This window comes from Podarcis raffonei, chromosome 3 (genome assembly GCF_027172205.1).
Source record: "Podarcis raffonei isolate rPodRaf1 chromosome 3, rPodRaf1.pri, whole genome shotgun sequence".
Lineage (NCBI taxonomy): Eukaryota > Metazoa > Chordata > Lepidosauria > Squamata > Lacertidae > Podarcis > Podarcis raffonei.
Window position 1 is genome coordinate 45,932,609 of NC_070604.1, and position 26,553 is coordinate 45,959,161.

General features: G+C 41.9%; 1 long non-coding RNA gene across 1 annotated transcript in view; it reads left to right on the forward strand.

Moving 5' to 3' along the window:
• LOC128410352 (uncharacterized) overlaps positions 1 to 26,553 on the forward strand; it is an 87,250-nt gene that overhangs the window by 4,229 nt on the left and 56,468 nt on the right. Inside the window, exon 2 of the long non-coding RNA XR_008329465.1 lies at positions 16,248 to 16,408. This is a non-coding gene — a long non-coding RNA (uncharacterized LOC128410352). The remainder of the gene's footprint in view (positions 1 to 16,247; positions 16,409 to 26,553) is intronic.

Here is a 26,553-nt window from a genome sequence, read left to right on the forward strand (position 1 = left end):
CCACTTGACCATCATCTGACATCATAATGCTAATTAGCTATTTAGCTGAATTGGTAGAGCATGTTGGGCAAAAGATTCCTGCATTTGAAGGGTTTGGACTAGATGGCCCTTGTGGGCCCTTCCACGATGTCAGGTGATTGGTAGGTGTATGTATGTGTATGTATTGGGGGGGGGGTCCCATCCACTGGACAAAGTTGGCCCATGGGTTGGGGGGATTGAACACTACATGCATCAGTTGATATGCAGAGTTCAATCCTGCTTTCTAAGGTTGGAAGAGTTCTCCATGGGGAAGGTGGTCTCAAACAGGACCAAAGGCTAGAGGAAAAGACTTCACCATAATTAAATAAAATAAGTGTATTGTGGAATCTAGTTGTGGATGACCCTGGAAATCTTGGGCACATTTTTAAAACTGTCTGACTCTTCTTGTTTTCAAGTCCAAATTAGGGTTGAGCTTTCACAGTTGTTCTCCCTCTGCTTTGTTTTACAGTGGATACAATATTAATCACCTTAGAACACAGTTACCCTAATAGCGAAAAGGGAACTATTATCTGTTGTAAGGAATGCTTTGCAACTCTATCTATCTATCCCTTTCTCATTCATTTTAATTGCAAGGCAATATTTTACATTACTGGATAAGGAAACTTTAGGATGTTTAACTATTGAGCCTATAAAACTACTTATGTTGTAATAAGGTTTGCCTGGGTTTGTATTCAGGTTTGTAGTATTTGTGTGTAGGGTGGGACACAATGTGGCACAAAGTAAGAGTGGCTTTGAATTGTCAAAAAACATAGGAATGGGGTTTTTTTTTGAGGGGGGGTTCTGAGACCCCAAAAACTCTGCTTAAAAGCTTAATCTGCATCCACAATGGTTTTTTAATGGTACACAGGTGATATAAAGTACACAAAAGCCCTATTCACACATTTACTCACACGAAGCAGCAGAAGTGGGGTGATGCCTCTGGCTCCACCAATAACATTATATTGTTGTTGCCATGTTACCTTAGATCTTCAGGTATTTACTGTGGAGGACTTTGTGTGGACAGCTACTGATGCAAAGCTATCTCTTTTCAGACTCCTGTGTTCAGCATGGGAAGGCCATGGGAAGCACGGCAATAGGACATAATTTTGAGGACGGGGCCATTGCTACTATGTGTGAGTGTCCTGCATAAATGCATGAACAGAGCTAGAGTTAAAATGGGCTCAAAGCAGGTACATAGATAGGAAGCTGTCTTATACCAAGTCAGACCATAGGTCTTATCTAGCTCAGGACTGTCCACACTGACTAGAGTGGCTTTTCAATATTTCCAGCAGGAGATACTGGGGATAGAATCTGGGGCCTTCTGCATGCACAGCAGACACCCTGCCACTGAACTGCAACTTAGTTCATCCATCAAGGTTTTCTCTCAGGGTTTAGCCTTAGGGAGCTGAAATGAATACAATATGGAGTTTCCCTTGGCAGCTTACCTATGCAGGCACAAGAAACCAACTGCTGAAGAACCATAGACAAAAACCTTCCTTTTTGAATCCATTAGTAGCTATTCCTCAGAGTGTGCTCCCTTCCTTCTGTCTGGGGTTATATCATGACACATGGGAGGCAGAAGGAAGTGGGAAGAGCAGCTTCTGGAGGGCAGGAGGCCCTCGTCTTTCAAATCTCAAGTCCCACTGACACGAGTGGGAGCTGAAGGTGCCTGGTACCTTGCAGGACCGCAGCCCTTCAGAACGGCATATGATTAATACATGTTATGAATATCTATTAAATGTTACAGCAGGTTGGTGACACTCAGCCGTATCGCTCATTTATTACGAGCAGCTCTTCAGTTATAGGCTGAACAGGGGGTGAGAGAGCAACTGCACTGCAGTCTTAGATTGATGACACTTCTAAAAATTGTCCAAGCATGTGTGCAAAAATCTATCAAAATAAGAGTGTAATAAATGAGAAGGTAACTCTTACAGTGCACAAAAGCTGCAATCATGCCTCATTTCTCCTCCTCTATACAGGGGGAATAAACAATAGTCTACATAGGTAAATAACAATCTTGAAAGAAAAGATGGTATAGAGGAGGAATGGCACAGCCGTGTCAAGAGCCGCTTCTTTGTCAGGGTCAAGTTCTCAGCCTGGTGTGAGGAGCTGAACTGTAGCCACATCCAAATTGGGCTGTTAGAGGATTTCTTGCCTCAGGCCCCTCAAATTAATGTGAATAACTTCCATTAATCAGCAGGGAGCTATTCTGAAGAGTTAACACTCTGTAATGAAGGTTGTGGTCCTGCAGGACAACTAGATTGACAATAATGGAGAAGAGACTGGGTTACTTACACCTGTCAGCAAGATCATTATGAACCAAGCCTCCAAGCCATATTGTCTGCTAGGCTGGGTACATGTCATATATTGAAAGCATATTCTCCTCTCCCCAAGAATCCTGGGAACTGTACTTCACCCCTCATGGAGCTATAATTCCCAGTACCATTAACAAACTACATTTCTGAGGATTCTTGGGGTTGTGCTTTACATGTTTGGTATTTGCACAGCCCTAGTCATGCTGTTTATAGATCATCTCCAGAATCAGAGACAGCATGCCTCTGAATACCAGTTGCTGAGGAAAAACAGAAAGAGAGGGCTATTGCTCTTGTATGCTGCTTGTGAGCTTTCCATAGCCATAGGTCTTTGGTCTGAGCCAGCAGAGCTCTTCTTGTGTCTTTAGGGATGTTTCAACATCAAAGCATCTTACCTATGTTAGATAGAAGCACTGTACTAGTTGGTGAAAGGATTGTGGCACATTTGCAATGAAAACACCCTCCCAAATCATTACCAGCCAGTCTCTTTGAAAACTTGAGATGATCTTTGGAAATGGTAATGGTTTGGAAGAAATGTTGTCTGGATTCCCTGCAATAAATGAGTGATGAATAGTGTCAAAGCCAGTTTGATGGGCTGCTACACAAAGGCTAGTGCAGAAACACTCAATTAACACATTTAGCATGGAACTGTGCACTGCTTGGTTGCCAGTTTGACAGTGTCATTTAATAGGCAGCATATGTGGCCTTATGCTGTACGCTTTTGCCATGGCTAAAATGGAAGAAATAGATCTTCACAAGCAATTTAGCACAGCAGAAGGAAGGAAATGTAGCTGTCTGGCATTTGTTTTCATTTCTGAATCTAATTGCAATAGATTTTGGACTAACGACACAGACTATGACATTCATGTTCTATACGTTTTGCGAAAACCTGACACCATTGGGGAAGAAAAGCTACAATGGTTTTTATGATTACACATGATAATACACACATAATAAAATACCTTTCTAAATAAAGCTGATCTTGCCTTTGACCATTAATGCTGTAGTGCAGGAGTGCAGGGCTGAGAAATCTGTGGCCCTCTATGTAAGGGCCAGCCAGTATGGCCAATGGTCAGGGACGGTGGGAGTTGGGGGTTCAATAATATCTGCAGTCATGTGGGCTTCAGCCTCACTTTATGCTGATGGGAAGAAGAAGTGGGAAAGGGAGTGGCAGAGAGACAGAGAGAGGGAGGGACGGAGGGCAAAGGGGATGACTTTGGACTCAGTTCCTGCCCACCATCTGCATGAGGACCCATCCTCCACTGGCATGCAGACCCTGACAATTGTCTCAAGATAATGCAGTCCTTGATGGGCATGGGGGAAGATTCCCTACCCTGCTCTTAGCAAGAAGCTATGTTTGACACACTTGAAATAGCATACCTGCTTAGTTTTGGCATAGTTTCCCCCACTCAGTTACATTTGTCCCTAGACTGCACCACTGTGCCTAGAATGCATATTATGTCACTGAACCCTCTCTGGCATACAAAGTACCTCTTCCACACATATGTGGAGGAAAAGGGATTTAGCTTATCTGTCTTGGTAAATTTTAGTTTTCTCTTTGCAGATTTTGTCTATCCAACAATCCATAGCTTCAAGTGATAGAGCTCCGAAACAGGTCTGTCACCACAGTGAGAATATGCCTTTATTTCAATACAGGCGCATTTGTTTCCTCTTTAAACAGGGCTTCCCTTCTTTAATGCTGCTATAAGATTGACATTAAAGGAAAAGCAAGAAGTAAAATAATCATTAAATAAATGCTCTGGCTGATGAGATCTAAGTACTTACGCTTCTTCATGATGGAAAGTGAACACCCACTTCAGATTAATATTTTGTCATGCAGAATGAATGTAAAGGTGCATCAATTTGTCTTTACTGTCTGTAATGGAACAAAACTCGTTTGATCAAAAAGTACAAAACCTACATTTACTAAGCATTTTGATCCATTGCCCCTCTGCCTATGATGAACACAGTATTTAATTTTAAATGACCCAAATAGCAGAATAAACACCTCCTGGGTGCAATTTGTAACCATTTCCTGTAAATGCACATGCCAGAAATATAAGCATCCATTTGTATGCTTGAGTCTTGCCCATTGTGGCTAGTAAAATCTAGAAGAGAAGGCATGGCTGGTTGGGCCAAGGAGCTGATTAATACCTCCTTGTGTGAGGGGGCAGTCCTAATCCATGTGAAAAAGGTGCTAATAAGACCATTCTCTGGATCTGAATAATTATAGACCAGTCACAAATGTTCCCTTCCAGGGCATGATTCCCAAACAGGTCCAATCACTCTGAAATAGATGAAATTGATTTTCTAGATCCATTAATCGGGTTTTGGCACTGAAACTGTCTTGGTCACCCTGTATGATGAACTTGTATGATAAGGCACCTGTTGATTCTCCTTGGTCTCCCAGTGACTTTTGATACAATTAATCATGGCATCCTGGAGTGGCTGTCTGACTTCGGAGTGGATGCTGCTGCTTTGCAAGAACAAGACTTGCTGAAGCAGAACCAACATGGTTTATGCAAGGGTGAGTCCTGTCTCACTAACCTATTAGAATCCTTAGAGATTGTCAACAAGCACATAGACAGATGTGTTCGAGTTGACACTGTGTACTTGTATGAAGTATACTTGAGTTCTGCACCAGATATGGGGGAATCCTGAGTGAATCAGGATTCCTCTTTGTGTGAAGGAGCTTAGCACATGTGTATGACCCCTTCACACAGCTACTGAATGCACAACAGACAGGGGGTATGGCAGGTGGTTGTATCAGTCGTGGAGGATGGGACTAGCTATCATGTTCCTTCAACAACATCACATGTGTTTTCAGAATGTGAAGCAGATCACCTGAAGGCCACTTACCACATCAAAGCAAGTTTCTGTTTTCCATGCTTACCTCGACACTCAAAATATCTCATTGTAGTTGCTCACATTCGAATTAAATAGTTATAACAGCAACAGCAACAACCACACTGATGTGGTGAAAATGGTGAGTTTTACATGCCGAAAAATAACTTAAGTAACTGGCCTGAACTGGTTAGTAATTGCAGGAGTTTGCAAAGCTTTTGCTTGAAGCTTTCTGAATAGTCTACTAAGCGTGCAACAATAAGTAGGAGTTTTATTTTTTCTGGGCTTTAGTGAGCCCGTTTCACACCTCCATGTGTAACTCTATGGAGAGTGAAGTTACTTCAGAAACATGGCAACATCATATGATTTTGTTGCAGAAAAAAATGCATGTATGTGGTGAATGCACAGGTCTGTTGCACCACAAAATACATGCCAGTATTTTTCCAATGGAATCGTTTACATGGGATACATGGGAATTTTCCTACATTTGTTTATTTGAGTCACTTTTGGCTTCCTCTTCATTACATTCATTCCCAGAGTGGGTTGAAACATACATGGAACTCATATATGGCATTGGTGTTTGTATATGGCAGTGATGTCAGGCTGAGATGTCTCCCTTTCTCTGTCCCTCTTTCTCTTTCTGAGCTCTGCCTTCAAGGAGCTTGGCCCACAAAAGTTTAGTGGACTTGGTCTAGAAGTTGGCCATCACACCGGTAGAGTAATAAGGACTTTATTTCTATAGATAACCTTCACCCCCATCTATTTTTGGAATGCCAGAGAATCAATATGTTCTACCCAGAACCTTCTTATTTAAACCATCTTTAGGACGCTGGTTGTTCAATATCAATTACAACTCTTTTGCTTCACCTGGGAAGAATAAGAGATGAAAATAGTGTCTGGTTGAGCAATTACTGGGCTATTTTGAAAAGGTATGTTGAAGGCCCTTTTAATATTTAATGGAAGTCATCACTGGAATGCAGATTGGTTATCAAGATATCAACCATCTAATAAATCAGTTACCTCCCAGCTGGCATCTTTTAGGTGCATTACTCATCTTCGGCAAGTGTAATTGAGGATAAAAAAGCGTAACACCGATGGAGGCCTCTTCTTCATCTTCAGAACTCTTGTTTTAATTCTTGAACTGTCAATGGAAAGAGAATCTTCTACATTTAATTGCACACCTGTTGGACATCTTAAGAAGAAAAAGCCCTCCAGTTTAGTTGAATTAGGGTCGTGTGTATATGTAAATGGAAAAATCCTGTTAAAATAACTCTACCAAATTCATTGATTGTATTCCTAAAAACTTAGATCTACCAAACTGTTTTAATAAATTAATTCAAAACTAATGATGTAGGATCAGTGAAGTTCGGAGGTGTCAGCTGAAAAAAGAAGAGGTGCTCTCCAATAGAGCAAAGCCATACAACCCATATCACCTGCTCTAAGTTTTTGGACACCAGCGGTAGCCCATACAGTAGCCTCCATATATTGTTGGACTACAACTCCCATCGTACCTGGCCACGTTGGCTGAGGCCGATGGAAATAATAACTCAGCAACGTCTGAAGAGCACCATGTTAGCTATGCTAAAAAATATTAAAGCTCTCTAAGCAAACATGCCACTATAATTCCTACTTGAGGCTAATTCATCTTGAAGGTTGGTTTCAAAGTTTGTTGAAATAGTCCCAGCTGCTTCAGTTCTATCTTCTTTTTCAGAAGAGCTTTGACATTTGAGGAAAGCATTGCGTTGTCTTCCTTTTTTCGTCTTTTCCTCCCTGGGGTTGCCTGTTGCTCCTGGGAACTCTTTCTTCTGTTTAATGAGATATTTCTTGTCAGTTGCAAGGAGTAACCTTGATGATACCTTGATCTCTGTGTCTGTCTCCATATATCCTTTTGTTGCTGCTGCTGTTGAATGGTGAAGATTTCTCCCAGAAATCCTTCCCTTTCATAGAACCTTTTCTAGAGTGTCAAGGATTGACTTCCAAACATCTGGTGATCATTGATATTTTTGTTAGCGAGACATCAATGCTTTTTAACCTGACTATAGAGTATGAACCAGGATGCAGTCCCTGGAGCTCTGGAGGGAACCCCACTTCCTCTTAAACAGTTTTCTGAGTAATTATGTTTGAATATTTTTAAACATATGTGAATCTCAAACCAATGTTTGATTGTTTGACAAATAAACATCAAGGCTTCCAGGGTACTGACATGGGGTTCATAGCACAGGGAGTGCATGTTTATTGACATTGAAGGCTCCTCACTTCCATTTTGTTCAAAGGTTCTGAAGAAAAGTGAGTGCAAATAATAATAATAATAATAATAATAATAATAATAATAATAATGCATGCTCATTTTGCTCTGTACATTCCATCCCCAAACCTGTGAGTGAATGCATTAATGCATTAATATAATGAACCTGCAGCGTAATGTCTGAATCAAAAGCAGAGTTATCTTTTGGTATATTGCTCAACTCTTTCGTTTGTAAAGCTATTTATTAAAAAGAAGGCACTCATGAAGCTAGTGTCTCGGATTGGCCATCTCCTTATGTTAACTATCCTTGGATTCAAGCTACTGTATTCTGGTGAAAAATATGCAAGGTTCCTTATCAAAAGAGACACCCAGTTTTTCTTCAGAGGCCATACTGCAGTTTCAGTATCAAACGTGGGGGTTAGTGCTAATAATTAGAACCAGAATTTCTCACCCATTTTCTTTAGACCTTTCTGCAAACAAGGACTTCCTTCATTAATTAAAAAAATATAATCACTGGGCCTTGGCACTCAATTATGTCCAGAAACATCTGAATAATGAAAAATTGTTTGCCAGTTCTAAATATTGCTCTAGTTTTGAGCCCTAAAAATTCAGATGTCGCGTTGTAAAATTGTGTTAATGCAAAATCTGATGATATTTGAATTTTTCGTGTATTTTTTGTTTTCACATTCTGAATTCGATTCGCATTAATTTTACATTAGTTTAAGATTGATGGGGCACTACCACAGGATATACCTATTTAACTATGAAAAAGAAAATGTAGTCTATTGTTTCATAGGTAAACAGAATTTTAGCAAGTCTGACTTTTCAAACTCTATAGCACTTTGCCAGAATCCCTGTTATAGCCAGCAGTTAAAGTTATAGGTTCTACAATGTTGAAAAGCTGGCTATCCTGGCATAGAACTATACTTTAAACCTTGGGAAGGGAAACTGGCTCTCCAAGTGTTGCTGGACTACAACTCCCATCACCCATGACCATTGGCCATGCTAATTGGGACTGATGGGAGCTGGAGTAAAAAAACAACAACCTAGAGTCACAGGTTCCTTACTCCTAACTTAAGCAACAGTTTGAGCCATTTTGAATGATTTATTGTTCTGGGTTAGTACAACATAAATCATTTGGCTGAATCAAAAGCATTATTTCTGGTAGCAGCGCATAGGTTCAGAATAGTACATGATATTTCTTCCTGTACATCATAATTAATTGTACCAGCCACACCTAATGATGCTTACTGGTTTGATTCTTATTGATGTTATCCACCTTGGAGATTTCTAATGAAATGGAAAGGATGGTTTTAAAACCTCTCAATCAATAAGAAATAAAAAATAAAACACTTCTATAACTTACTGGTCTTTTCTGTGAATAAAATAAAAGCACCTGGATTATTTGGTGTAGAAGAATGTAAAGTAGCATCCACTTAGTGACCTGGCCATGCACATCAGCAGATAGTTTCCTGAACATGGTGAAACTGACTGCATCGAGCATTTCATAGGTGATAGCAGTAATATGTTAAATTGAAATCTGTTACTTTACGGATGTTGTTAGTGTTGTAGAGAAGCTTAAAAGACCCAGTTGAATGTGCAAGGCAGCTTTTAGAATTTAAATTGCAGACATGAGAAATGCAAAGATTACAGCATCATTTGTGCAAATGACCATAGAGGGTGACTGGCAATACATGTAGAACAATTGCTGCGAGAAGAGCTAAGGGGTGTAAGGGGACACAACAATTACATGGAGCCTAAAAACATCTGGCAACTATGATGTGTACATCTATCAGCACAGCAAATTTGCAATTAATTGTCCTAAAGATGGATGTTTGAGGAGGCGGCAAAAATTGGCTTGATATGCTGTGTCAAACATTTCTGCCAAGCTTCCTTTAATGCTAATAAATCATAAAATGTGGCCTAGACAAGCTTTTTCATATTTAAAATGCCCCCCCCTTTCTACTTGTATGGAGTATTCTGATTTAATTTCTGTATGATAATGTTACAGTCTAAAAGTTGCCATCCGTGACCCAACATACTTGTGGATCATGTAGTAGACAGCAGTACAGGCTTAACAGGAAAGCTAAGATTTGGAAAGGGTGGATGGAAACATTTTTATTCAATATTTCCTCAGAGGCCCCAGTTTAAGAACGGACTTCCGGAATGGATTAATTTCGTAAACCGAGGTACCACTGTATCTAGAAAATTTTGTATGGATTTTTAAAAAAGAAAAAACCCAACAGAGACTGGGTGAAATGTGGTTTAATACAAAGTGAAAGCTTAGTCTGAAAAGCACAGCTTTTCACCTTTAGGCAAGGTTTATAGCTAAGATGACTACAAAAGCAAATATATTCTGTGAGCCTGTTCGTATTGCCCTGACAGATTGTAATTTGTATTTACCTGTTCAATATATTAAAATAAAATGCAACCTTCTCCCTTAAAAAAAAAAAAAGATTTTGAGCAGAAGATGTCCTTTAAGTAGGTGGAATATTGAAATGATGAAAAAAAGTTTTTAAACTCTTCATAGAATAATCTAAAGGAGTTTTATCAGAAAGAGATAATCCATGGTCTATGTGCATATTTTAAGAGGAAACATTTGGAGGAATATTCCAATAAATGGCAAAGAGTGCTATGCATTTATTCACTTCCATTGGAATAAGCTTTCTCAATTACCAGAATGAATATGTCCCCAGTTTCACTGTATCTTTCTCAGCCGCTAAGTATATTCCAAAGGTTATTGAAAGCATGTAAATGCAAGCTCTGAAACACACAAAAGCTCTAAAGATATTCCTTCTTCATCATTCTAAAGTTCCCCAAAGACTTAGGCATTTTAAGGCAGAGAGACTCAATTTTATAAATGAGTCAAAAGGATGCAGAGCAAAGCAAAGACCCCGAGCTAAAGCAGAGGGTGGGAAACCTTGGGGTGGGGTGGGGTGTGGTCGGATGCGCCCTTCTAGGAATTTCTATCCAGTCCTCAGTACTTTTCCCAGGCCACGTCCCACTTCCCTAGTCACACTTCCTTTCCCCAGACCAGCCCTCCTTAGCACCCTCCTTAAGAACTCTGGCCTGGCTGGCATTATGTCCTTGAGTTGTGAATGTGAGTCTTGCTTGCCTTGATGGAGGATGCTGAACAATGTGTGTGTGTGTGTGTGTGTGTGTGTGTGTGTAAACCTCTAACTTTTGCATGGGTGGAACGTAAAAATAATCATATCCGTTGTTGCTCCTCTCTTTTACCTCTGGCCCCCACCCCCCACTGGTGGTTGCAGGAAAGTTGTCCTCAAGGGAACGTGGTCTTCAGATTGAAAATGGCTCCCCATATCTATCTAGAGGTCTTTCTGTTTCACTGTGTTACAGTGGCAATCACTCAGTTTAGGTAAATGACGCAAGTTAGCAATCCACAGCAACAACGATTTTGTAGCTACCGTATCTAGAATGCTGACACGCTCTTCTCAAGATGGTACTATGAAGTTTTCAGGTTGCAAAATGATTGCCTTTAATCTTTAATATGGTTAAGCAGCAGGAGGTAAATAGACATTTGAACATAGCTTTGCTTTTTATAAGTGGCATTTAATATATTCAGAATCTCCTAGACAACGTCTCTTCTGTCCGATGCTTTTGGCTTTTAGGGTTTTAATTTGTACTGTATGCTAGTGAAATAATGGAAAGTTCAGAAGATTTCCTTAGGGGAAAGCATGGTGTCTTGAGCCGGACCATCTGCTTACAAAATACAAAAATAATTAAAGGACACATTTCACCAGGACCTTCTCTTATGAAGGTCCCATTGAAATGAGTGGGAGGTGTGTATGAAGCAGCATCTCTTGTGCAAGTGCTTGCTCAGAAAGTGTTACCACTGGATTGTGGCCAATAACAGATCTTTATGAAAGAGAACTATGACTTAAAAAATGAAAACAAATGTTATTTCCCCCTTCACATTTGTGTTACAGCTGCCATAGCCGCCCCCTCGCAAACTGCTTTAACAATTACTTCCTCTGCTCTGGGAAACCTGGGAACTGTAGTTCTGCGAAGGCAACTTGGGAATGCTGGGAATTCTTAACATCCTCACTAAACTCCCATTTTCAGAATTTGAGCTCTTTTGTAGATACGGAGCTCGTTTGTAGAACTGGAGCTCATTTGTAGATACGGCAGGTGATTTAGAACTTCGCCTATGCTGCTGGAAAAACAACCTGGGATAGTATTACAGAGATTTGTTCACCTTGTGAAACTAATACTCTGTTCTGAAACATCTACTTCTAACCATGACATTTTATATTATTCCATGTTTGCTGTGGCCATACAAAATTGCAGTTCTGCAGGTCAGAGCTGGTGGGTAGGAACAGAGCCGTCCCAGCCATTAGGCAGGGTGAGTCCACTGTCTCAGGGCACTTCATTGGTTATTCTTTGACCCTGACTTGTGGCTTACTCCTGGCTTGTCCTTTGGTTCTGGCTTCTTTGCATGTCCTCACAATGAGTGTGTACTATAGTTCCTGGTTCACCTAAGTCAAAAGTACCACTCATACCTTTAGTATGTACCTTTAGACTCATGCCCTTTAAAACATTGCTCTTTTTATTTGAAAAAAAAGCAGGATGAATTTCTAGCCTTACTATTCAGCTGTAAGGCTCCCAAGGAGAAAACTTTTGTTAAATTACTGGTTCCTTCTGAACTGAATGCCCATGGGCTCTTGAAAACAGTGTGTATCTATTTTTTTGTTCCTTTGTTTCTTCATTAAAAGAATCAAGGTCTCTTGCCCCTGAAATGAAAAAGGTAAAAAAACCCCACAACACTATCACAGTCTTTCTCTGCACACCAGTCTTGTGCTGATAGAGAACTTTAGCTATCATGCTGTGTCGTTCTGAACTAATCCTCCTTGCTAAGAAAACTTTGATAGATTTCAGCTTCCTTTTATTTCCCGCCCAATAGCGATCATTGTGGCGCAAAATAATTTTGGAGGGTCTCGGGTAAGAAAAAAAGTGCTATTAAAGTAAGCTTTATTGATCTCTGTTGCAGGAGGTCTTATCACAGCTGACACCATCTGCGACTGCAAAAATGGCTTTTAACCAACCATAGAATAGTTAGTGCATTTAAGTGAAGATGGGCTTTTTCCTCCTTTTAAAGAATCAGATACAACAAACCTATCCTGGTGTGAAATTATAGATTCAAACGACTTGAAATTTATTTCTTTAAAGTTCATCCATTATTGTATTCATTTTCTCTCTCATCTTATTTTGATTTCTGAGGCTTCTTTAAAAAGAAAAGAAAAGAAAAGAAAAGAAAAGAAAAAGAGGATGGGAAGAACTTAAAAAGTTAATTCCAGCTTATTGCAAACACATGGGATGCCTTTGTTAGGACGAGGAGGGTGAGCACATGAGAATTCTTCAAGGCTGCACTATACCATATGGCACATTATGTCTTGTGCACTGCATTATACTTCAATATTCTCCACCTAAATGGAGTACTAAATTTGCAATAAGGACGTCTTTGCTCTTTCGGCTCCTCAAGAAGTTGTCTTGCCTTAACTCTGATATGCATTCAGGCTTTGTGAAAGGGACTGCTGTGGAACACTGCCATGCTCTAGGCACTATGCAGAGCATAGGTGACGTGGCACGCTTCCATTTTGAAAGTGACTTCTGTCGGACAAGGTTCACAAATCTTTTGGGCCCTGTGCGCACATAGGAAAACCAGAGAAACTGTTGCCGGCACCACACATCCCTCACAATGAAGCACACACTGCAGCCTGTTCCACGGGCTACAGCTGAATACTGCTTTCACTTTGAAGTTCATCTGGAGGGGGCAGTGGGGAGAGGACACTGGGGGCAGCAGGGAGGCCTCTGTATTCTCATGTGTGCCTGTTGATGCCATGTCAGTGATGCCTGCTGTAGGCCACTGGCCTGTAAAATGCAGTTTAGAATATTACTGATTCACTCAACCGCATTGCCATGGCAAGTCATGTAACTTTTTTCCATTTTCCATGAACCAGAAGGCCGCAGATGTTGTCCGGCAAAACAAATCTCTAGGCTAGCTTAATGAGACAAATGACAAGTCGTTATTGAGGACACTAAAGTTCCCCAATAAAGGTTGGATTTCTGCTCAAAATCTATTAGGGCACTTTATGTCCTTCTCTTTCATAGCCTTCAAAACCTTCCATAAAAAATGTGTTTACTGCTGTCTCAGATGATGAAGTCAGATTTAAAGGTGTTAAAAAAAAAAAGTTTTCCAGAGCATTTTACTGCTTTGAATGCAAACACAGATGAAACTAAGTATGAGTCGTAACCAGAAGGCTTGTCTTAAAAGATGATGCAGTTATACCTTCCCTTAATGAAATAAGATGTTACTTTCTCAAAGATAGATGGCTTACATTAGAACCATAAAATCAATAGGAAGGTCATGAATCCCAGTTTTCTGAATCAAGGTAACTTTCTTTATGTTGAAACATCCCAAAGATTGTAAAAAGAGCCCCGTGGGGGTCAGTCCAAAAGCCTACATAATACAGCGTCTGATACCCACAGTAGCCAACAAACAGGACAAAAGCCTTCTCCCACTGTTTGTTTGTTTGTTTAATTAATTAATTAATTAATAAACTTATGCCTACTTTTTCAGAAATCTTCTTTACAAAGCAGCTTACACTGTGTTTAATTTTTTTAACAAGCATTATGATACATAAAAGACAGATGGAGAAGAAACTTTTATTCCATAAATTAATCAATTGAATAAAACAGCAAAGCAACATTAAAACCCAGAGCCACACAAAATGAGTTTCTCCAGATATGTTACCCACTAAAAGCCACTGAGAGGAGCTGGGTCTTCCATGCTCTCTTAAACATTGCAAGAGATGAGGCCTGTCACACTCTGAAAGGGACAGAGTTCCACAAGAGAGGTGCCACAGCGGAGAAGACTTTACTACAGGTGGTCAGCAATCTTAACAGGTGGACACCTAAGCCAAACTTCTGATGTTGATCTCGTGGAATGGGCAGGTTGACATGACAGCACACCATTCTTCAAGTAGCTTGGGTCAAAACCATCTAGGGCAAGGTGGTGTCCATATTTGGTAGACTATCATAAAGAACTATAATTTCCAGAGTTCTCTGGGAAGAGAAATTCATTGTTAAACCACTCTAGGAACTGTAGTTCTGTGAGGGAATTGGGGTTCTTCTGAGAACTCCCAGCATCCTTAATAAGCTACAGTTCCCAGGATTCTTTGGAGGAAGCCGCAACTATTTAAAGTGATATGATGCTGCTTTTGATGTCTAGTGCAGATGGTGTCCATGTCTCAGCATCTAGCACTTGCAGTTAGACAAATATCAATATTGTAAATACATTTGTGATCATTTGCTAGGCCAAAATCCAATAACCCAACTGACTTACACAGTTGTCTTTGACATAGTAAAGTCTTCAACAGCTTGCCCAGTTTTCAAGCATAAAGCCACTTGTGTGAAATTCAAACTGAAAATTCACTCCAACACAGAAAACAGCTTTCACATAAGCACTTCCACCTCTCACCAGCAAATACCTGTAGAGGTATGACATTTAGCTCCATGGAAGACAATGGAAGGACCTGGTTGACTTAGCTGGTGCTGGTAACGTAATCAGTGAATTGGGGCAACATATTTCAGAGATAGGGTGGTGCTTGCTTCCGTGCAAGAGACAAATAGCATGGACAATATAGGTATATTTTGCTCACTCAAAAGAGGCCAGCTGAAGAAGAGATCAATATGTATTTGTAGAAGATGCTTGCCAATACAGCACTAGTTCTTCAAGGGATCCCAAGCAACCAGATGCTGGGTGCCCTCAGAGTTGCTAATGTCAGTTTCAAATAAGCAGCCCCACCTCAGCCACCCCCCCCTATGTTAAGGAAGAAGGAAAAGCATGTTGCTAAGCAACCACAGCACCCTGTTCTACTTACTCAGCACCTTGGCGAAATGGATGAGCTTAATATGGTACACATTTTATGAAAATGCTATAGGTGGGAATAGAAATTCCCTTGGGACAGTGACTAATCTGGTGTGTCTGTGTGTCTGGAGCTTCCCTTCCTGTCCTGATAAGGCCATGGAAATTGAAGTGCAATAGCTGATTTTCAGTCATTTTGAATTTCAAGTCCCGAACCTCTTGGTTTACCTCATTATGAACTATTATTATTTTTTAAAGACTCATCATGCTGGTATTTTCCATGTGAAATTGGCTGCTTAGTTGGGCACACAGCTATGGGAGCAAAATTTCCAATTTCTAATTGCACTGTGCACTCCAATTATGCTTATAATAGTGCGTATATATATATATATATATTCATTTGAATGTGAAGTTTTCCCTTCGTGATAAAAACAGAAGCCTTTAGAAAACTAATGTGTTTATTTATGTAGATGCCAGGATGCATGTATGGAAAGTGCTTTAACTCCAGCGATGCCAAGGCACTCTGCCCGAATGAGCCTATAGCAGTCTGCGTTCTGAAGCTGCCATCTCCCAAACAAAATATGTCTCCTAAGAACAGTGAAAATGAAATAATGTTTCACTAACCCCATGTGGAAGAGGGTGGGCAATAGCTCAAAAGAAAGATATTTTGGAATTTTATACAGTTCAAATAGTAAATGAACCTGACACTTCCCCAGAATTCCGCAGATAATGGCTCTTTAAGTACCTTCCTTATGAGGTCCTAGAGCAGCTCTTTCTCTTAATGTAATTTTCTTAAAAGCCATATTTCGAGCAGGAAAAATTATACTATTATTTCATTGTTATGACCATCAGCTTCAGGATAAGCTTTGCTGCCTCCCATAAAACTGCCTAGAATAAAGTATATTAACTCCTGGGGAAAGTGTAAATTTTCTTATAATTACAGATTGATTCTGGTGTTCTCACCTGCTCTAAGGCACTGGGAGTCAGCAGGGGAAAAGAAGAGGATGGCGCGGCCAGCGGTGACTTTGCAACAGCGGAAAAGCAGGCAGCCACAACTCTCTTGGCGTTGTCGCCTTTCTTCACAAGCAAGCTGTTGAACTGAAGGTACAAAGAGATTTCTCACCCCCAATTTCTTGAGGCTCACAAAAGATGATGCATCCTATGATCTTGCCCCCAGCGTAACCCTGGAGGAGGCTAAGTACAATGCTAAGCAGCAGCATAGCTCCTGGTAGTAGTAAGAGTTATGCAATTCCACATTCTTAGTGGGACTGGTGCCAGAGTTCGTGTTGCTGGGCATCTACTGCCCATTTCCAGGGGCCTCCTCTGCCCCTGTCCTCCTTGCTATTGCTTCTTGTTCACCTGCCCTCTCCGAAAAGGCAGTAAGGAGAAGGAGTACAGTGGTACCTCGGGTTAAGTACTTACTTCGCTCCAGAGGTCCATTCTTAACCTGAAACTGTTCTTAACCTGAAGCACCACTTTAGCTAGTGGGGTCTCCCACTGCTGCCACGCCGCTGGAATACGATATCTGTTCTCATCCTGAAGCAAAGTTCTTAACCAGAGGTACTAATTCTGGGTTAGCGGAGTCTGTAACCTGAAGCGTATGTAACCCGAGGTACCACTGTAGTAGGTTTTGCATGCCTTGTCCTCTAGCTCCATGTGCTGGTACTGAATGGGCCCAGAGTGGGAGGCAAAGAAAGAGGGCATGGCAATAGTAGGAAGGAAAAGGGGAAAACTCAGGGAGATGGCTCTTGAGAGTATTTTGCTCAAGAATCAGCAAAAACCTGGAACCAGCAATATGCTCTAGCATGCATCCCCCAAATTCACACACTATGCAATCATTATGTACCATGACAGGGGAAGGTAGCCCATCTAGGAGAAGGAAACTCTGATCCTAAACTTCTGCTGCCTTGTGGCTGTACTCATTCATGATAATTTGTAGACTTAGGCTGCATCCAGACAGCACTTTATTCTGTTTTCCTGCTGTCGCTTTACCTGAGCATTTCTGTGTTTTATGTGAAAGTCTTACACCTTGTAAAAGCCACTTCCAGAAATCTAGTGGAATCTAGTGAAAGGCTTGTTAGGATATTTCCGTTCCACCTTAAAAGGGAGCAGGATGTTTGTATAACAGCCTGCGTAGTTTCCTGTCTCACAGGATGTTTATGTTGTAAGTTCGTTTCGTTTTCTGCTGTTTTTGCCTGAGCAGTCGGAGCAGACGGTCATGCTTTCTTTGTTCTGACCAACGCCTAATAAACTGTAAATATGCATGTTCTGCTCTCATGCTGTGCAACTTCTGTTGTGTGAATTCTGCTGATAGAGTGTGCACAAGTCCAAGAATGTGGCTATCTTTTCTTGAGGCTTCATGTCGCTATAATTGCTAGATATTGCCTGACTAAGGGAGGTCGATGGATCGTCCGGCACCGAGCTTGGGGGCTCAGATGGACTTTATCTCCCTGGCAGTATCCCAACAACAGGTTTCGGGCCCAGATTCACGGCACTTGCAGGAGTAAGACAGCGACAGACTGCTGAAAGGTATGTGCTGGGAAAGTGAAAGCAGAGGCTTTTCTGCCGCGGCAAGAGTCTTTGATGTCCGGCAAAGACTAATTGGCCTGGGAGCCGAGCCAGAGGCATCGTGATTTATGAGCTGCCGAGATAAGACGCAATAAAGGCTCACGGCTCACGTAAAAAGCTGGAATGGAGTTTTTCCAAGCTTCAGAGGCCACTGAGTGCCCAAAGTTAAATCGGCACAATTATCAGACCTGGGCAAAATGGTGTGAGAGTTTGCTGCGTCAGTTTGGAGTCTGGCATACTGTATCTCAAGCCACTCCAGTTCCTCGGACAGAGAAATGGCAGGGCCAGAATTTGAAGGCCGTGGATATTATTGTCTTATCCGTCTCTCTGGAGGAAATAAAGACGCTTGCTGGAAATCTCACGGCACGTGACATGTGGGATGCTTTGAAAAAGGCCCACCAGCCAATAATCCCAGCCCAGTGTTTGAATGCATCGGAGGTCCTGGCTGTTTCCCAGAATGCTAGTGAATGCAGGGATGCTGAGGGCACCGGTTGCAAGCTGCAGGGGGAGAAGACTGCCACGTCATCCCAGGCAGCATTCCAGCCTCCAGGGGGAGCCAAGGAGTCGGCAGCTGAGAGCTCTGTTTCTCGTGAGAACCAAGGTCAGAGCCTTTGCAGAGGCCGGAAGACCAGATGTAAACAGAGCAAGATGCTTGCAGGTGGCCAGGAACGGGGGGGCAAGTTGCAACAGCCCACGCCAGTGGAAAACAAGGCTGTTTGCTGGCACAGCTCCACCAAAGGCTAAAGGCACGTCTGATGGCCAGGAGCAGGGGGGCAAGTTGCAAAAGCCCTCGCCAGTGGAAAACAAGGCTATGTTTGCTGGCACAGCTTCACCAAAGGCTAAAGGCAAGCTACAAAAGCCCACGCCGGTGGGAAACAAGGCCAAGGCCAGGTTTGTTATTGACTCTGCGGCCACGCACCATCTCACCAAAGACCGCCATCTGTTTATCTCCTTCACACCTCAAGATGGAGAGGTCCAGCTGGCTGATGGAAGGACTTTGCAAGCTACAGGAGTTGGGACTGTGAAGCTTGAAAGTCTGCATACTACCATTAGTAATGTACTTTTTGTTCCAGGAGCTGCGGACAATTTGATTAGTGTACCACAGCTGACTGGGCGTGGTTTTGAGGTTTCCTTCAAGAGGACTGTCTGTGTCATCAGAAAAGGCAAAGAGGACATGTGGCATGCAAAGTTGGTGGATGGTTTGTTCAGTCTAACTTATGATGATGTTGCTGTGTCTAATGCTGATACTTGTTGTGTTGCACAAACTAACAAGGTTCTTCATGCAGGATGCATTCACGATGCACATCGCAGATTTTGTCACCTCTCTTGGCAAGCGCTAGCCAAGATGCCTGAGTTGGTTGAAGGTTTGGACATCAAACCTTGTAAGTTTCACATGAAATGTGTCTCTTGTGCAGAGAACAAGGTGAAGGTTGCTCCAAAAGGCAAGGAGTCTAGCAGGCAGGCTTCCAAACCCTACCAGCTAGTTCATGCAGACCTGGTAGGTCCTCTAGCGCCCTCTTTGGGTAGAGCAAGGTACTTCATGGTTCTAATTGATTCTTTTTCCAGGTACATTCATGTGTTTATGCTGGAGCAGAAATCGCAAGCATTTCCTAGGTTCAAGGCATTCTGTGCTTGGTTGGAGAATGCTCACGGTAAACGTATTGGTTGTCTGTTTACTGATCGAGGCGGGGAATTCACTTCTCAGCAGTTTGAAGCTTTCCTGACTGAGAAGGGAATCCAGCATGACATGTCAACGCCTAGATCGCCATGGATGAATGGGCTTGCGGAGAGAGCAAATCAAACGTTGCTGCAAGGCATAAAAACCTTGTTGCATGATGCCAATCTCCCTGAGAAGTTTTGGGGGGAGGCTCTCTCGAATTTTGTTTACACTTTTAATCGCAGACTGTCATCACCTATTGGCTGCACTCCCTATGAGAAAATGTTTGGTAAGCAACCTAATGTCAAACACATGAGAATCTTTGGTTCTGACATGTGGGTACACACCCCACAAAGCAACAAGCTTGGGAAGCGTGGGGCACATGGTTTGTTCATGGGGTACGAAAAAGGTGCATACAGGGTATGGATGACTAACTCTAGATCCATAAAGTTCACAAGGAGTGTTGAGTACAATCCTAAGTGGGGGGAAAATGTGGGAATTTTCCAGAGTTACCCAGAGGAGGATGAAGGTGATGTAAAGAAAGCAGATCATGCTGAGAAAGCTGAGGAAACTGAGGATGATGATGATGATGATGATCAGAGTTCGGATTCCAGTTCAGTGGGCGGCGCTGCTGCTGCTGTCAGTGACAGTGATGACACAGCAGACTACAAGAGCGCAAAGGCCTCAGTCAGACCATCTGATGAGTCTGACAATGAACTGGAAGAACCACTGTTCACCATTGGTCACTTTTCTCCTAAGAAGGAGGAGATGAGTCCAGAAGACTTGCGTCTGGTTCGCAGGTCTGAAAGGGCGACCAAAAGCAAACCTCCAAAGAGATTTGCTGATGAGTTTGCTAAGACGGCAACTGCTGTTCTTAGTAGCTCAGAGAAGGTGTGGGAACCTTCAAGCTTCAAAGAGGTCCAGGAGTTAACCTCTAAAGATGCTGAGCCTTGGCTTAATGCCATGAAGGCTGAAGTTGATTCCTTGAACAGGAACCAGACTTGGGAACTGGTACCGGTAGTCCCAGGGATGAGACTGGTTGGCAGCAAATGGGTCTTCAAGGCCAAGACAGACCAGAATGGCAAGGTTGTCAGACACAAAGCCAGATTGGTTGCCAGAGGTTTTTCACAGGTACCAGGGCAGGATTACCACGAGACCTACTCACCCACGGTCAAATATGAGAGCATTCGGCTGATGCTCAAGATCGCTGCGGAGGAGAAACTGCATGTTTCCCATCATGACATAAATACAGCTTTTTTGTACGGGATTTTGAACGAGCAGCTGTACATGCTTCCACCTGATGGGATGCAGATACAGAAGGGAATGGTCTGTAAACTGCGGAAATCCTTATATGGTCTCAAGCAGAGTGCCAGGTGTTGGAACACAAAACTCACTGAGACATTGCTTTCTCTAGGTTTTCACCAGGGCAAAGCTGATCCATGTGTGTTTGTCAAGGAGGAGGGGCAAAACAAACTGTATTGTTTATGTTTTGTTGATGATCTTCTGATGTTTTGGAAGAATCAGGCTTTTTACCAAAGCACCCTAGCTCAGCTGAAGGAGCACTTTGACATGAAGGATCTTGGTGAGGTATCCAACTATCTTTCTCTGCAGGTGGAGAGGGACCAAGCAGGTAATTTTCTGGTACACCAAACACAGAAAATTGCTGATGTATTAACCAGGTTGAATTTGGTTGATGCAAACCCAGCAGACACACCGATGGTGACAGGTTACCAGGTAGACAGTACTGCTGAAGCGTTTTCTGACACAACGCTGTACAGATGCATTCTAGGCAAGTTGAATTTCATTGCTAGATGTTCGAGACCTGATATTGCTGTAAGCACTAACCTGCTTAGCAGACATGCTAACAATCCTACTGTTCAGGATTGGAAAGCTCTGAAGCGCATAGCCCGGTATTTGAAAGGGACTATGCACTACAGGCTGAGGTTCACCAGTCAGAAGACTGGAGGTCTTGAAATCTTTGCAGATGCAAGTTTTGGAAGTGACACCACGGATGGTACAAGCACTTCTGGAGTATGCTACATGTACAACCACTGCCTGTTTGACTGGTTGTGCAAAAAGCAGACGACAGTTAGCCTAAGTTCCTGTGAAGCAGAACTCAATGCTCTGTCATTTTCACTTATGGATTGTGAATGGTTGATGCAACTGTTTAAGGACATTGGGGTTTCTGTAAAATGTCCTATACAAGTGTATCAAGACAATAGATCTTGTTTGGCTTTGCTGAACTCAGAGAGTTGCAAGCAAAGAACCAAGTACTTGCAGATTAAGCTACATCGTGCAAGAGAGTGTATTCAGAAAGGACTCATTCAGGTGTCCTACATGCCAGGAAATGAAATTCCTGCTGATCTGTTGTCTAAGGTTGTTAACAGAGAACAACTGAAGGTTTACGCACAAAGGTTGCAATTGGGTTGAACCACAGGTACTACAGGTTACACGGAAAGGGGGAGGATGTTAGGATATTTCCGTTCCACCTTAAAAGGGAGCAGGATGTTTGTATAACAGCCTGCGTAGTTTCCTGTCTCACAGGATGTTTATGTTGTAAGTTCGTTTCGTTTTCTGCTGTTTTTGCCTGAGCAGTCGGAGCAGACGGTCATGCTTTCTTTGTTCTGACCAACGCCTAATAAACTGTAAATATGCATGTTCTGCTCTCATGCTGTGCAACTTCTGTTGTGTGAATTCTGCTGATAGAGTGTGCACAAGTCCAAGAATGTGGCTATCTTTTCTTGAGGCTTCGTGTCGCTATAATTGCTAGATATTGCCTGACTAAGGGAGGTCGATGGATCGTCCGGCACCGAGCTTGGGGGCTCAGATGGACTTTATCTCCCTGGCAGTATCCCAACAAGGCTAGCATTCATTTCTGTTTTAATTATTTCCAGAAAAAAGTCCATTTGCAAACCCATTAACTTGGGAAATTGTAGAAATTTTGCATTGCTGAAACTTGGGACACTATTCTGGCATACAGTTATTTCCCACCATTTAAAATTTAGCATGACATGTTGGTATAGGGATCAAAAAGCCACTGTTGCATAATGCAATGCTTGCAACCAGCTGGGATTGCATGACAGAGCCAGTTGCACGAACTGGTACTGCCAAAAGAGGATAGGCATGTTGTGATGAATTTTCATGAACACACACACACACACACACACACACAAAATGCAACCTGGTTCAGAAATGTGGCAAACTGAATTTAATACTTGGAAAATGAGAAATGGAAAGAAACCAAAATGGGCAGATCCATCCATCCCTGATCTGACCATCCTGACAACCTGTGAAAGGACCCACGACCACCCTGTAATTGGCAGCAGCTCCACCTGGAGGTGCCAATTCATACACAATCCACACTCCCACAAGCCGCCACGTGAAAGCCTAAGAGCATCGGAACCTCAACATTTAATTCATAACCTACCTCATCAATTTAAATACCGACTTTCCCTGCAGACTTTGCTACTGTGCAGCAACTTCCTGTGCAGAAAATGAGTTTTTGCCGTTCTGAACAAGATTAGCGAATCTTCAATCAGATATGCTTGGCCTATAATGGGCTTGGAAAGCTTATAAATACATTTTCATTGCAAACATTGCTGGCTGACAAATGTCAGTTTTGCAGCAGATTTGTAGGGAAATGAAGAATGTATCATACAAGGAGGGCTCTGCTGCTGGTATGATCAACTCTTAAAAGCAAGCCGAGACCACCTTATCTGAGCCCTTTTATTTATTTTCCGACTGGGCTCTCCCAATCTGTGATTTTCTTCTGGAATTCTTGGTTTGTACGTTATGAGTTGTAGCAAAGGTTGTGTTTTCCTGAGTATGTTGCAGGTTGATTGGACTGCAGAAAGTGCTACAGATAGAGGCTGCTCTTTTCCTAAATCAAGTTGCATCCAGCAAATGTATACCTCTGACTGCCAAGGAAGTGAGAGAAGCCCAAAGCAGTGCATTCTTGGGAAGTATTGTAAACAAAAAATGTTGCCTTTCTTCTGTGTAGGAAGGCAACATAGTAAAGTCTTAATCTCAGTTAAAGTAAAGCTGCTGGCTTAGCATGTGTGCAGGAGTTTACCACGTAAGCTGCACGTTTCATTGCAAACCTGCAAATATTTCAAAAGAAAGGCTTCTGTACCGAGTGTTGTCATAAAAGGGCTCTAGTGCCTAATCTAAAGCATCTTAGTGGCCAGTTCAGTTGAATGAATGAATGAATGTATAGAATCTCAAAATGTCAGCAACACCACTGCCCCAACTGGTATGTCTTTTGAACCTGGTCAGCAAGCATATTTCTAAAGAGGGGCACAAAGACTTCACTTACTCCCATGTGAGCTAAGGGCGCTTTCAGACGGTCACTATTTTCCGGTGTGGTTCAGTCACCTGAAAACATTATTTCATTACTAGGTTGAACAATTAGAGTCACCTAATTACCTTTTTTTTTTTTTTTGCAAAGCAGTTTGCCTTAATATGCTTTTTGGGAATGTTACTTTAGCCAGTACATGAATTTTTGCACACATTACTTGGCTGGAGAACCTCATTGCAAAATTCAGAGAACTGTGAATTTCAAAGGATGGCTGTGTTTCAGTCTGCCTTTTGTTTGGAAAAGTGTGTATTGCATATATGTGAACTGAGTTCAGTTTCTCCCCTATCCCCTGTCCCCTCCACAGGACAGATAATAGTTCTTCTCATGTGCAAAGTCAGGCTGTAGTAATATGTCAGCCTTATGACAAAAGAACCTGAAAGGAACTGATGGAATATCTCATTTTAAAGTTGATAAATGTACGAGTTGATCAGGAAGGTACCTGGATATTTGAGGAGAACTGATAAGATGCATAGGAGTCTTCTGATTACACACAGATTTCATTTAAAACCTTGTTTGTTGCTGGGGCTGTTTACAAAACACAGCGGGATGCCAAGGAACAGCTTTCCAGTCTGAACAAATAGATCAAACAAGCCTAATAGTAAACAACATGTTGCGCTTGCGTACACACACACACACACACACACACACACACACATTACTGACAATCTCAGAAGGATTACAGCAGGAAGTTTACATCACTAACCTTTTCAAACATTTATCTTGATAGTACTCCTTTTGTCAAATTTTAGAGGGGGTGAGTGGCCCTACTTTGTAGAAAGGCATTGCAGCGTACTGATAAAAAATGTTATTATTGGAGGATAATGACCATTGTTGGCGCCTCTTTATAACAGCGGTATAATGTTAACAACACAGAGGATTGCTTCAGGATAAATGAGCTCTGGTAAGGTCTGTTCAAATGTTTGCTTTCCTCCTACCTAGCTGCTGGCATTTCCAACAATCCGCCCTGGGTTTCCTTTTCACTTTCTACAAAGTTCTTGTATTCATATACAAAGTCCTGAAAAAACTGGGCCTGGGATATAAGGACTGCCGGAGGCCTTATATCTCAGCCCAGTTCCTGAGAACATCCAGAGGAGCACTGTTTGGTATCCTCCTGTGTTGCAGAGGTCCAGCTGGTCTGAACTAGAAGACAAGTATTTAGTGGTGCTGCTCCCATTCTGGGGAACTCTCTTCCAGCAGAGATTCAACAGGCACCTTCACCTTTGACTCTCAGGTATCTCTGGAAGACCTTTTCCATTTGGTGGTTTGCTTTTTCTTAATGCGAGTTAGTCATTTCTATGATTATTCAATGATGTGAGCAGAAGTGATTCAGTTGGTGGAGCAGAGCTAAAGAAATGGCCTTCCTGCAATAGTATTGCTACTGCTTCCAGAGAGGGGGGATACAGCAATGAGGTTAAAGCTGTGTATGGGAGCAGCAGTGGGAGCACCACATTGGCTCTGCTATTGTGTCCAAGAGGCCCTGAAGTCCTTGCTGCCTCTCCCGTCCACCTGATGTCTCTAGGAGATGATTGCTGAAGCTCCATTCCACCAAGTTTGGTGAGTGACCCTCCACCATATCTCAGGGAGCTTCCAGGCTGTCCCTTTTTTCAGGTGGGATTCAATCACATGATGGCAAATTCAGGTGAAACTCAAACTGAATTGGTGCTGCTATGCAACAAGCCCACTACCCCACCTTGCAAGAAGACATTTTGTGATCAGAAAAGTGATGGGGAAATGCATTGGAAAGTGCAAGATAACAATCACTTAGCACAACATCGTCTAACTTCTCCACAAAAAAAATCAGAACAACATTGTCTAACCTCCCCACAAACTTTGTGGAAACAAATCATAATGAATGCTCAAGAAACACCTCATCTGGAAGCAATCTTGTTCTGGAATCTGGAGGATTCTCCCATGTGCTATAGGATATACTGGGATGGTTTCTAAACCTCAGAATGAAAGATTTCTGAATCAAGCAGTAAAATATATTATTGAATAAGAGGCATTTCCATTAAGAACTCTTTAGGAAACTAAAACTTAGTAGAAAAGATAAATTATTCAGTAGGTTTTAAATACTGCTTGGAATTGTTTTGAGGTTTTGTTTTTTAAAAAAACCAATCATAAAGAGACAATGCAAGTATTGGCTTCACAGCAATGCTTATGCCAACTGTGTACCCATGCGGACATGAGTGAGCATTCAGAGCCACACGCCATCTCACAGTGGAAAGAAATGGAAAATTAAACCTCTAATTATTTCACTGGAAATTATAGGATTATATGCAACCAACCATAGCAGATAGCGGATAAAATGCCCAGCTTTGTTTAGTGTGCTTATAAAAGTGTGCCGGAAGAGTGAAAACTCAGGAGTTACTTTAATTGTGCATGTGTGTTTTTAAATAAACAAGACAATTACAGGAAACCATTTTCCTCCTGAGTTAAATTGTCAGGTACACTTTGCGACCACAGTTCCACAAACACCTGAAAGTTCCACTGAGCACAACAGTATTTACTTTTGAACAGGACTAGAGCTGCACTGTTAAAAGACAGATATCAACATGTGCTCAAGGGAAATGATGTTCTTAAAATGATGACTAACAGTCTATGTCCTTTTAAATGTGTTTGTGAAAGGGGGGTTATTAGTTTGCTTTGTTCTTTTTCTTGTTTATATTA